The sequence below is a fragment of the Blastomyces gilchristii genome (assembly GCF_000003855.2).
Source record: "Blastomyces gilchristii SLH14081 genomic scaffold supercont1.3, whole genome shotgun sequence".
Lineage (NCBI taxonomy): Eukaryota > Fungi > Ascomycota > Eurotiomycetes > Onygenales > Ajellomycetaceae > Blastomyces > Blastomyces gilchristii.
The window spans coordinates 5,101,510-5,114,364 of record NW_003101680.1 but is presented as its reverse complement, the minus strand read 5'-3'; the positions used below and the strand labels follow the sequence as shown (position 1 = coordinate 5,114,364).

The following is a 12,855-nucleotide window of genomic DNA, read 5'->3' as shown; positions in this document are numbered from 1 at the left end:
GATGACTCTAATTATGAAATCTGATATATTAATATATTGACTGATACAGAAGTTATTAGTGAAACTGATGCTCTATTAAAGACTTAATACGAATTCTCTTTTATATATCATATTAATTCTGAGAAGTGAAAGATCTGTTCTAAGTCTTTATATAGATGTATACTGTCAATACAAAGCTTCATCAGATTTGCTAACTTCTATCAACAATTTATATAAAACTTCTCAGATATTGCAAGATCACTTACAGAACTCACTAAAAAAGACTCAGTATTTCAATAGTCAGCAGATACTGAAGCTGCATTTATATAGATAAAAAAGATGTTCATTAATACCTCTCTGCTGATAACATTCAATTCTGATCATAAGATAGTTGTTGAAGCTGATTTCTCTGACTATATGATAGAAGAAGTGATATTATAATATAATGATGAAGATGTTCTACAATCATATATCTTCATATCTAAGAAACTGAGTTCTGCTGAATACAATTATGAGATTTATGATAAGAAACTTCTTGTGATTATACACTGTTTAGAAGAATGAGACTCTGAACTTCAAAGTGTCTTCAAATTTGAGATAGTCACAGATTATAAGAATCTTAAATACTTTATAACTATCTGTAAACTCACTGAATGACAGATACAATGATCTGAGTTCTTAAGCCACTTTCATTTTACAATACACTACCATTCTGACAGTTAGAACTCAATGACAGATATTCTCTTATATTGAGAACAAGATATGCTACTTAATATAACAGACACACACTGAATAAACTGAGAACACCGGCTCTTAGACCTGAAGATATTGGTCAATCAAGATAGAACAACTCATAACATTATACATGTTTCTCTGATTAGAACATTCTCTCTTCAAACTGACACTGATATTGATATCTTCACTTCTTCTACACTGAATGAACTATGGCATACAGCAGCTCAGACTGATGAACTTCTTCAGACTCTCACTGAAGCAGTATATCAAGAAGTACTCTGATTTCTCTCAGAACTACATATAAGAACTGATATCTCAGAATGTTCAATTGATGATAATAACACTCTGTGATTCTGTGAACAATATTGAGTTCTTTACTCTGAATTCTTACATACTCAGATAATACAAGAGATGCATGATTTATATATAACTGATCACTCAGATTATGAACAATTATATTAAATAATCTCTTAAGAGTTCTACTGATCTGAGATATTAAACAGCATCAGATGTTTCATTTGAAACTGCAACTATTATTCTTTCATCATCTTGTGAAAGAACTGTAGAAAAGACCTACTAAAATCACTCAATATCTTCAATAGAATCTGATAAGATGTGATAATTGACTTCACAGTTTATCTTTCTGAGAGTAAGAGTTGTAGAAATATCCTGATCATTATAAACTGATTAAATAAAGATATAATATTGAACTCTTGTAATAAGATGAATACTAAATAAGTCACTGAAGCTTTTCTACAGAGCCTGTTCTATCAGATATATGAATTACTGAGATTCATAGTATCAGATCAGAACTGTCAATTCATGAGCACTCTCTGAACAAGAATCTATCAAGTTCTCAAGATTATATATTATCTATCAACTGTCTATCACTCTGAGACTGATGATGCATCAGAACAGACAATTCAGACTATAAAGAATTATCTTCACAAGTTCTGTAATCACTTATAAGATGATTGATATGATCTGCTTCTATATGCAGAGGTTGCTATTAATAAATGAGATGTTATTTCAACAGATGTAAGCTCATTCTTTCTTACATATGAATATTACATGAAAGTGTTGAATCTTCTAGAGATCACACAGTTCACATCAGACTCTCACAGTCTGATTCAGATCACTGATAATATAGTAATGAAGCTCTGAGATGCTCACAATTAAGCAGAGATCTTCATAGCAACTGCAAAACAAAATCAAGAGAACTAAATCAATGTTTATCAAGACTTCACTGAACAATATAAGATAGAAGATCTGATATGATTAAATCTTAAGAATATACAAATCACATGTTCATCTCATACACTAGATTATCATCACATTAAGTATAAAGTGATAGAAGTTCTAGATAGTCACAACTACTGTCTTAATACATCATCAGAGATTTATGATGTATTTCATACAAGCTTGCTCTGTCATACTGTTATCAATTCATTCCCTTCTCAACTGACTTCTGACTGACAGTCACCAGATATCATAGAAGAAGATAATGAGCTTGAGTGAGAGATTAAGAATATTTTCAATGAGAGACTCTGCAGCTGCAGCTGATGATATCTTATGAAATGAGTTAACTATAATTAACTGATCTGCACTCTGAGTTTTATGTTATTTGAAACAGCAGCTCTTGACTGATGAGAACTGCTTCTGCAAGAGAGAGACTAATGTAACAGGCTGTGCCTGATCAATCATATAGACTATTTCACTTCACTTCATAGATTCTTTCATTTCACTATTGAACATGTATACCCTGATTCTCAGCCATTCTCAATCACTGATCCTCAGCCATCATGAACACATATAGATTCTTCCACTCCGAAGCTTCATCACATATACTATTATATATGTGTATAAATATTCACTCTGATTGCTGATTTCTACACTTTCTCTTTCTTTTCCTTCTTTAACATTTTTCTCTTTGTTATATAAGACCTATCAATATCATACTGATCTATTCGGCGTAGGCCTCTTACATCTCTGACTCTTTGTACAAGCCTGATATAATATAGAAGCTATTTTCTCATAGATCTGCAGAATAATAATATTCTGATTGATGAAATTCTTAGAATTGATAATCTGTGAAGTGATTAGCTTATCATTATTCATTTATCAGTGTAACTTTTACTTAGCAGATAACTGTCTCAAATCTTTAATCAATCACTGACTGAATAAAATAAAAAATTCATAATTAATAATTAGTATCTTCTCACTATATTTCATGAGTCTTTTAATGATTAAGACAGTATTCACAAGCCTCTTAATAGTCAAGTTTCATATGATTGACATGCTCAGGCAAGCAAGCTTGTCATTCTTGTAAAAGCACAAGTCAGTCTTATTATCATGATGCAGGCATCTCATACATGTTATATCATACAGTCAAGATATCTGATCACTCTTGACATTCTTCTTCTACTCTGACTTTCTCAAAATATTATCACTCAGAGTCTTATACTGCTTCTGACTAGCTCTTCAGCACTTCTTATTCTCTTCTATTAGTAATGATTCTTCAGCATCTATATCTGTCTGTTCAGCTCTCACTTTCAGTTCTACTTACAGTTCTTTATTATCTACTACTTCTGCAGCAGTCTTCTAACTCTCTCTCTTCTCATTTTACTTAATATCTTCTTCTTAAAACCAGTGTGTGAATAATTATAACTTTTTCAAATAAGTAAACAGTGTTATAAGCTTTCATGTCACAGTCTTAGATTCTTTCTGACTCTTTAAGCTTCTATCATGCAATTCATCTATTAACTCTTTCACAGCAGTATTATACAGTCTAGTTAAGTGATAATGAGATATCACTGTCTTTCTCATATCTTGACTTTTGACAACTTTGTACATGAAAAGATAAGATGATAGTGTTAGAAGCTTATCTTTGAAGTTGTCAGAATTAAAGATTTCTGACTCACTCTCTATTCAGAATTCTCACTCTTCATTCTCATTATTTTCTTTTATCTTATTCTCATCTATCTTCTTCTCATCAGTCTTCTTATCTGTTTTCTCACTTATTATCTCATCTGTCTTCTCTTCTCTGTCACTTATATAAAGAAGAGTAGCATACTTCTTCTGACTTAACAACTGCAATAATTTCTCTAAGATCAAGACCTTTTTCATCATACTCACTGCGCCTGTCTTCACAGCTATTGACTTCTTCTTAAGACTTATTATTTTCATAGTCTAATCTTGTATGTGTTACAATTTGCACTAATTCTACTATATTCTTACTGAAATTTTAGCAAAATGATGTGAGAAATAAGAGAAGAGTAAGAAGAAAGTGATTGTAATATATATATTGATATAATTATTCATCTATATAATCTCAGTCTTCTGATCTCTATTATTCACAGAATCTTTTTCTTATTATAATGAAACTTTCACTCTCATCTATCTTATAGCGGGCTGCGCCTGATCAATCATATAGACTATTCCGTTACACTTCATAGATTCTTCCGCTCCACTCTCGAACACGTACACTTCAATTCTCGGCCATTCTCGATCGCCGATCCTCGGCCGCCACGAATGTGTATAGATTCTTCCGCCCCGAAGCTCCACTGCATACATCACTACATATATGTATAAATATTCACTCTGATCATCAATTCCTACACTTTCTCTTTCTTTTCTTCTCTAACATTTTTATCTTTGTTATATAAGACCTATATATTATACTGATCTATTCAGCGTAGGCTTCTTACACTATAAAAGTGTTTATCATCTTCTTATTAGAAAATGATTATTCACACATTGTCTTCTCATTAGAAATGATTATTCATTAAGAGATATCTGAATATGTAATAATGTGTAAGAAATAGAGAAACAGTTAAACAGTTAAGTGAACACTAAGTTCTCAAATAGAAGCTTACTTGTCAGTCATTCTGATCTTATAACAAGATCTTACAAAGAGAATAAGATCTTATAAGAGAATATCAGTGAAAGATCTGAGAGTTCTGACACTCAGATGTATGAGAATATGATTACATTTCTTCAGATTTCACAGATATCACATATCTGATAATTGATATAATCATGTCTAATGATAATATGACACTCTCGAACGCGAGTATAAATGTAATATCACAGTGACTCTGAGCAATGTTGAAATTACAATAGTAACAGATAGCAGACATGCATACAACTCAACAACTTCAATATGAAGAGATTCAATGATTAACTCATGCAATTTCAACATCTACAGAATTGAATATAAAAGTACTGAAAGAATGCTTAGATACTTCTGTATATTTTAATACTTCTGATCTCACTCTCTACTTATCATGAAGAATGAAAATGCTTGTGAAACTGAGTATAGATGAAGATATCATTAATTTGTTAATCAATCAAGATTAATATATCAATGAATAATTGAAAGATCATGTAAAATAGAAGTTTCATTTATGAATGAAAGCATGTGAACCAGTGTTATAAACATCTGATAATATTATGAAATATCTTGATATTCTGTTCTAAGACACTGTTATATAACAGAAAGTATTAGATTAGTTACAGAGCATTCAACAGAGAAATACTTCTCTTACAACATTTATTTCTGACTTCAATATCAAGATTCTAGAAGCAGATGATCAATCTTGAGAGAATTGAATAAAGATTAGCATGCTTAAGAAGACATTGACTTTCAAACTCTTACAGACTCTTATAAGTGTAGATAAAGACCAGACTTATGAAGACTTCTATACACAGCTTCAGATATTGAATAACTGTCTTATCAAGCTCAAGAGTATACAGAATAGTGGTAGAAGATGTTACATCTCAGTCACTTATACACTCACACTGAAGAGGAGTAACAGCAATGATGCAGATGCTATGAACTGAATAGATTCAAATGTCTATGTATAAGCAAGAGTTTTCACTGTTTAAACAGGCTTTCAAGTCTCTGAGATCACTTTCAAAGAAGTCACTGATTGATATCAATGTGAAGTGTGTATTAACTGTAACTGATCAGAACACATTGCTTTCAACTGCTGATTAACCTATATATCTCCTTGTTTAAAGAATGAATCAGCATCTGTTCACATCAATCACATTACATTAGAGAAAGATTTGAAAGATAACTATGAGAATGCTCTGATAAAACAGGAAAAAGATTAGCTTCTGTTCAAATTTGTAAACAGAAGCTTGAAGAGATCAGATAACAATGATTTAAAGAGAAGATGATAATGAATGTGATTCTTATATCTACTGTGATTGATAATATGTATAATATGAAAGTCATAGTAGACAGCAGTCTATGTCACTATAAAATGATAAAATCTTCAGTCATAAGACATTATAATCTTCAGTGTATCTCTTTATCAAAACTCTGACTTCTCACAGAATTTAATAATTTAAAAGACATTTATACTCATTACATGATGAAGCTGATCATAGATGTGAAAGAACATCAATGTGAAGATGTCTATATATATGAAGTTGATAATCTTGATTATAATCTTATATTAGAACTTGCCTGACTATCTGAACAAGGCATCTTGTTAAACACTTAAAACAGAAGCTTGATATTCTCTAACAATGATAGAATTCATGAAGATTGTGGCGGGCTGCGCCCGATCAATCATATAGACTATTCCATTACACTCCATAGATTCTTCCATTCCCGATCGCCGATCCGCGGCCGCTACGAACGCGCGTAGCGTACACTCCGATTCTCGGCCATTCCCGATTGCCGATCCTCAGCCGCTACGAACGCGCGTATATTCTTCCGCCCCGAAGCTCCACTGCATACACCACCACATACGCGTATAAATATCCACCTCAATCACTGATTCTCGCACTTTCTCTTTCTTTCCTTCTTTAATGTTTTTATCTTTGTTATATAAGACCTATCAATATAATACCGATCTATTCGGCGTAGGCCTCTTACAAAGATAATATTCACAAGACTATAAATCTTACATAGATTTCTGTCAACACTTATAAAATACTCTGAAAAAGAAGTTATTATCAAAATCACTGACAGAGTTGCTGATAAGTTCACTGATAGCAGAATTATATATCAATCTATTTCATCAGTCTGATCAATATCAAAAAGGCTCTAGAAAAGTTATTCTGTATTACAATAACAGATTCTTGTACAAAACTCTCTTAATAATATCATGAATATCTAGATGTCTTCTGATAAGATAATATTATAAACATATGTCTCTTATAAGGTTCTGAAATAAATTATAGTATTAAGTTAGAGAAAAAGAATGATAAGAACTCTGAACTGTTATAAGACTCTTTTTATAACATGTTCTGAGATGAACTTCTTCTTTAAAAGACACTCAATAATCTATTGAATAAGAAATTTATACATATTAGTAACTCTTCTGCTGCAGTCTCTATTCTCTTTGCAAAGAAATCAGATAAAGAACTCTGATTCTGCATGAATTATCAAGAATTGAACAGATTAATAAAGAAAGACTGTTATTCTTTATCTCTTATCAATGAAACTCTAGCTTGCATTGAACAAGCTCAATGATTTATAAAGTTAAATATCATTATCATATTTCATAAGATCTATATCACTGAAGAAGATGAGTGACTTACAGCATTCTGAACATGATATAATCTCTTTGAATGAGTAGTCACACTCTTTAAACTAATCAATACTCTCAGTATATTTCAGAAGTATATTAACTGAGCACTCTGAGACTTTCTTGATGAATTTGTATCTGCTTATCTAGATAATATTCTCATCTTCACTGATAGATTCAGAAAGAAATATCAAGAGTATATATAAAGAGTATTACAATGACTATAAGAAGTGAGACTATCAATTGATATTAACAAGTGTGATTTCAAAGTCAAGAGTACTAAATACTTAGATTTCATCATAGAAGCTGATAAGAGAATTCAAATGAATTCTGAGAAGATCTCTGCTATTCTTGAATAAGAGATTTCATGCACTGTGAAAGATGTACAAAGCTTCATTGAATTTACTAACTTCTATCAGTGATTTATATAAAACTTCTCAGATATCATGAGATCACTTACAGAACTCACTAAGAAAGACTCAGTATTTCAATAATCAGCAGATGCTGAAGCTTCATTTATACAGATGAAGAAGATATTCATTAATATCTCTCTACTGATAACATTTGATTCTGATTACAAAACAGTTATTAAAGCTGATTTCTCTGACTATATAATAGAAGAAGTGATATTGTAATATAATGATGAAGATGTTCTATAATTATATATCTTCATATCTAAAAAACTGAGTTCTGCTGAATACAATTATGAGATCTATGATAAGGAACTTCTTATAATTATATACTGTTTAGAAGAATGAGACTCTGAACTCTGAAGTATCTTTAAATTTGAGATAGTCACAGATTATAAGAATCTCAAATACTTCACAACTATTTATAAACTCACTGAATGATAAATATGATGATCTGAGTTCTTAAGCTGCTTTCATTTTATAATACACTACTATTCTTACAGTCAGAACTTGATGACAGACACTCTCTCATAATGAGAACAAGATATACTGCTTGATATGACAGATACACACTGAATAAACTAAGAACACCAGCCCCGGTGGCCGAATGGTTAATGCGGCCACCCGGTAGCACCTTGGCGTGGGAAACCAAGGCACGTGGGTTCGAAACCCGCAGGGGATACATTAAATCCGGAACTCAAGCACCTCAGATTTCTAATAAATACAGAGGTGTACAAATTGCTTCAATGAATTGCTCTATGTTTCTGAGCTGGGAAGTTATTATCGCATGTATCTAATTGTCACTCCTTTGTATTTTCCTATGTTCTTGTTATCTTGGCGTGGTCTCAACACCTGTATTTCCTCCTGTATAATCAACACTTGACCTGTATTTAACATCATGCAAGGACTCATCATAAGCTCTGCTTGCATATGAGTATAATGGAAGAATAATAATAATAATAATAACTAAGAACATCAGCTCTTAGATCTGAAGATATTGATTAACTAAGATAAAACAACTTATGACACTATATATATTTCTCTGATTAGAACACTCTCTGTCTGAACTGATACTAATATTCATATCTTCACTTTCTCTACACTGAATGAACTGTGATATATAGTAGCTCAGGCTGATAAACTTCTTCAGACTCTCACTGAAGCAGTACATTAAGAAGTACTCTGATTTCTCTCAGAACTATGTATAAGAACTGATATCTCAGAATATTTAATTGATAATAATAATGCTCTGCAGTTTTATAAATAACATTGAGTCTTCTACTCTGAATTCTTACACACTCAGATAATGTAAGAGATGTATAATTTATATATAACTAATTACTCAGATTGTGAATAATTGTATTAAATAATCTCTTAAAAGTTCTACTGATCTGAGATATTAAATAGTATCAGATATTTCATTTGAAACTGCAACTGTTGTTCTTCTATCATCTTGTGAAAGAACTGTAGAAAAGATCTACTGAAATCACTCAATATTCTTGATAGAATCTGATAAGATATGATAATTGACTTCACAGTTGATCTCTCTGAGAGTAAGAATTGTAGAAATATTCTGGTCATTGTGAACTGATTGAGCAAAGATGTAATATTGAAATCTTGTAATAAGATAAGTACTGAACAAGTTGCTGAAGCTTTTCTACAGAGCTCATTCTATCAGATGCATGAATTACTGAGATTTATAGTATCAGATTAAAGCTGTCAATTCATGAGCACTCTCTGAACAAGAATCTGTCAAGTTCTCAAGATTATACATTATCTGTTAACTGTCTATCACTCTGAGATCAATGATGTATCAGAATGAATAATTCAGACTGTAAAGAATTATCTCTGCAAGTTCTGTAATTACTTATAAGATGATTGATATAATCTGCTTCTACATACAGAGATTGCTATCAATGAATGAGATGTTATTTCAATAGATATAAGTCTGTTCTTTCTTACACATAGTTATTACATGAAAGTGTTGAATCTTCTAGAGATCACACAGTTCACACTGAATCTCTGCAGTTCAATTCAGATTGCTGATAATATAGTAATAAAGCTCTGAAATGTCTGTGATTGAGCAGAGGTCTTCATGATAATTGTGAAATAAGATTAAGAGAATTAAATCAATATTTACTGAGACTCTGCTAAACAATATAAGATAGAAGATCTGATATGATTGAATCTTAAGAATATATAAATTACATGTTCATCTTATACACTAGATTATCATTATGTCAGATATAAAGTAATAGAAGTTCTAGATAGTCATAACTACTGTCTTAACATATTACTAGAGATTCATGATATATTTCATATAAGCTTGTTACACTGCACTGTCATCAATCTGTTTCCTTCTTAACTAACTTCTGACTGACAGTCATCAGACATCATAGAAGAAGATAATGAGCTTGAGTGAGAGATTGAGAATATTCTTGATAAGAGATCTCACAGCTATAGTCAGTAATATCTTTTGAAATGAGTCAGCTATAATCAACTGATCTGAACTTCAAGTTCTGTATTATCTGAAACAGCAGCTCTTGACTAATGAAAACTGCTTCTAAAAGAGAGAGACTAATGTGATAGACTGTGTCTGATTAATTATATAGACTATTCTGTTACACTTCATAGATTCTTTTACTTCACTCTTGAACATGTATACTCTGATTCTCAGTCATTCTCAATCACTGATTCTCAGCTGCTATGAATGTGTATAGATTCTTCTGCTCTGAAGCTTCACTGTGTACATCACTACATACATGTATAAATATTTACTCTGATCACTGATTGCTACACTTTCTCTTTCTTTTCTTCTCTAATGTTTTTATCTTTATTATATAAGATCTATATATTATACTGATCTATTCAGTGTAGATCTCTTACATATCTCATTAAAGAACTCTTTCTCATTCAAGCTTCTTACAATTTCTTTACAATTTCTTTCTTTTCTTACAGCTGTTTTTAGATTAAAGAACTTTCATCTCTTTCTGATCATTTATTTTCAAGTCATTCTTACATCTTTCACTCTTTGTATGAATAAGCAATTTCATTGCTCAGTCTTCTCTTTCTATAATATTTACAGTACATAATTTCTTTTCAAGCTGTTCTTATATCTTTAACTCTTTATATGAACAAACAATTCTTACATCTGATCACTCTTTGTATAAATAAGTAATTCTATCACTCAGTCTCTTCTTTCTATAATATCTGTAGTATATATAAACAGACTAGCACTTTTGAACAATGTTCATCTCTTTGAGTCTAGTATCTGTGATACTCATCATCTTCTTTCAATGTTATTTTTTCCTCTCTGCAAATACATTCTTTCAGATAGAAGAACTAGACTGACTGTGTAACTATATCTGAGATCAGGATTAAACTTTACAGTTATCATGTTATCTAAAAGCATTACTTCTGATCATGATTTATATTCATTACATTGATTTCAAATCAGATTATTTCAAATATTAAAGATTTCAGATTCACTTTTCAAATAAAAATCTAGTCTCAGATAAAGAATATATTTGAATTCTTAGTCATATTTTCATTCTGATCTCATTATTGAAAATGATATTAAATAAGATTATGAAATCATTTCTCATTTATATAATATTATAACATAGTGCTCATTTGTTGAAAATTTAATAAAGAGTGTTATTAAATATTATTACTTTTCTGAATACAGATTATAATTAATATCATTTTAATTAAAAAAATATATAAAATACAAAAAAAATCAAAAAAAAATATAAAATAATAATAAGAAAAAATCCCAACAAAAAAAAAAAAAAAAAAAAAAAAAAACAAAAAAGAGAGAGAGAAAGAAAAAAAGAGAAAGAAAAAAAGAGAAAGAAAGAAAGAGAAAGAAAAGAAAAAGAAAAGAAAAAGAAAAAGATAAAAAATAAAAATAAAAAAAATCAAGATCACAGAGCTGTAGTACTCTTAAAATACTTACTCTTCAGAGTCTTTATAATATTTATTATCAACTGTGTATTTCTCACAGTGAGAGTAACACAGCTGTGATAAGTTATTGTCTTAATATTATCTAATAAATAATCAGTATATATCTGTATAAATGTGAATAATTAGAAAATATACACTTAAAAAGTGTGATCAGAGTGAACTCTGCTGTCACTTGAATAATATTAAGAATAGAATGCTGAAATCAATGATTTCTCTCATTAATTTCATGAATAAGACATGTGAAGATAATCTTAAGAAATATAAGATTCTCTGACTTCTGATAAAAATAAATCTCATGAAGAGACTCTATTTTCATCATATCAGAGACTGAGTGTTATTAAAAAGCATTACTTCAATATATATACACTTACTGCAGTGATTCATTCTCTGTGCATGTAACTGAGAGTTATAACTTTCTCATGCTATATGACTTTCTCTGAGATGCTGTCACTGATTTATAACTCACACAGTCTCTCAGTTTAGTACATACTGTATATATACAGCTCTGTATACTGAGACTGTGTTAATCATTATAATTTGATGTGATACTCACTTTTCACAGATAATATTTTATTTGATTGAGAGAAGAAGAGAATGCAACTGCTGTTTTATTTAAGAGAGAATGAATAATTAAATCTATAGAAGATAATTTAATTTCTTCTACATTTGAAATTTGATTAATCTATACTCTTTAATTTGAGAGTTTCTGAGAGTGTTTTAATAGTTTTTATATCAGCTTGGAATTAGTAATTGATTGAAGAAGAGAAAAGAGAGAAGAAAGAAATAAGAATAACTTATCTTTATAATATGAAAATAGAGAATTGCTGTAATTATTTATTCTAGTAATAAAGATCTGCTTTCTGCATGTATCTCTGATACAGATTATATAATAACTGTATACAAAGAATATTAACAGTATATGTATTAAATGAAGATAATATTGCTATGTAATACTGTAGCTGTTTCTGCATATCTCTCAAAGCTGTTAATATTTTCTTTGAGTCTCTTTATATTTAATAAGTTAGTAATATCTTTCAATGCACTCTCTCTTTTATTATTATTATTATTATTATTATCATTATCATCATTATTATCATCATCATCACTATTATCATCATTACTATCATTATTATTATTACTATTATTACTATTATTATTATTAATTATCATCACTATTATTATATCATTTCTGATTATCTCTTCTATCTTCATCTCTCTTT

The 12,855-nt window shown here is 30.1% G+C and overlaps 1 pseudogene across 1 annotated transcript; it reads left to right on the top strand.

Annotated features, from left to right (window-relative positions):
• The first annotated feature begins 8,262 nt into the window (after positions 1-8,262).
• On the top strand, positions 8,263-8,351 carry BDBG_16598 (annotated as a pseudogene). The gene has a single exon. The product of its transcript is annotated as a tRNA-OTHER (tRNA).
• Positions 8,352-12,855: the final 4,504 nt, after the last annotated feature.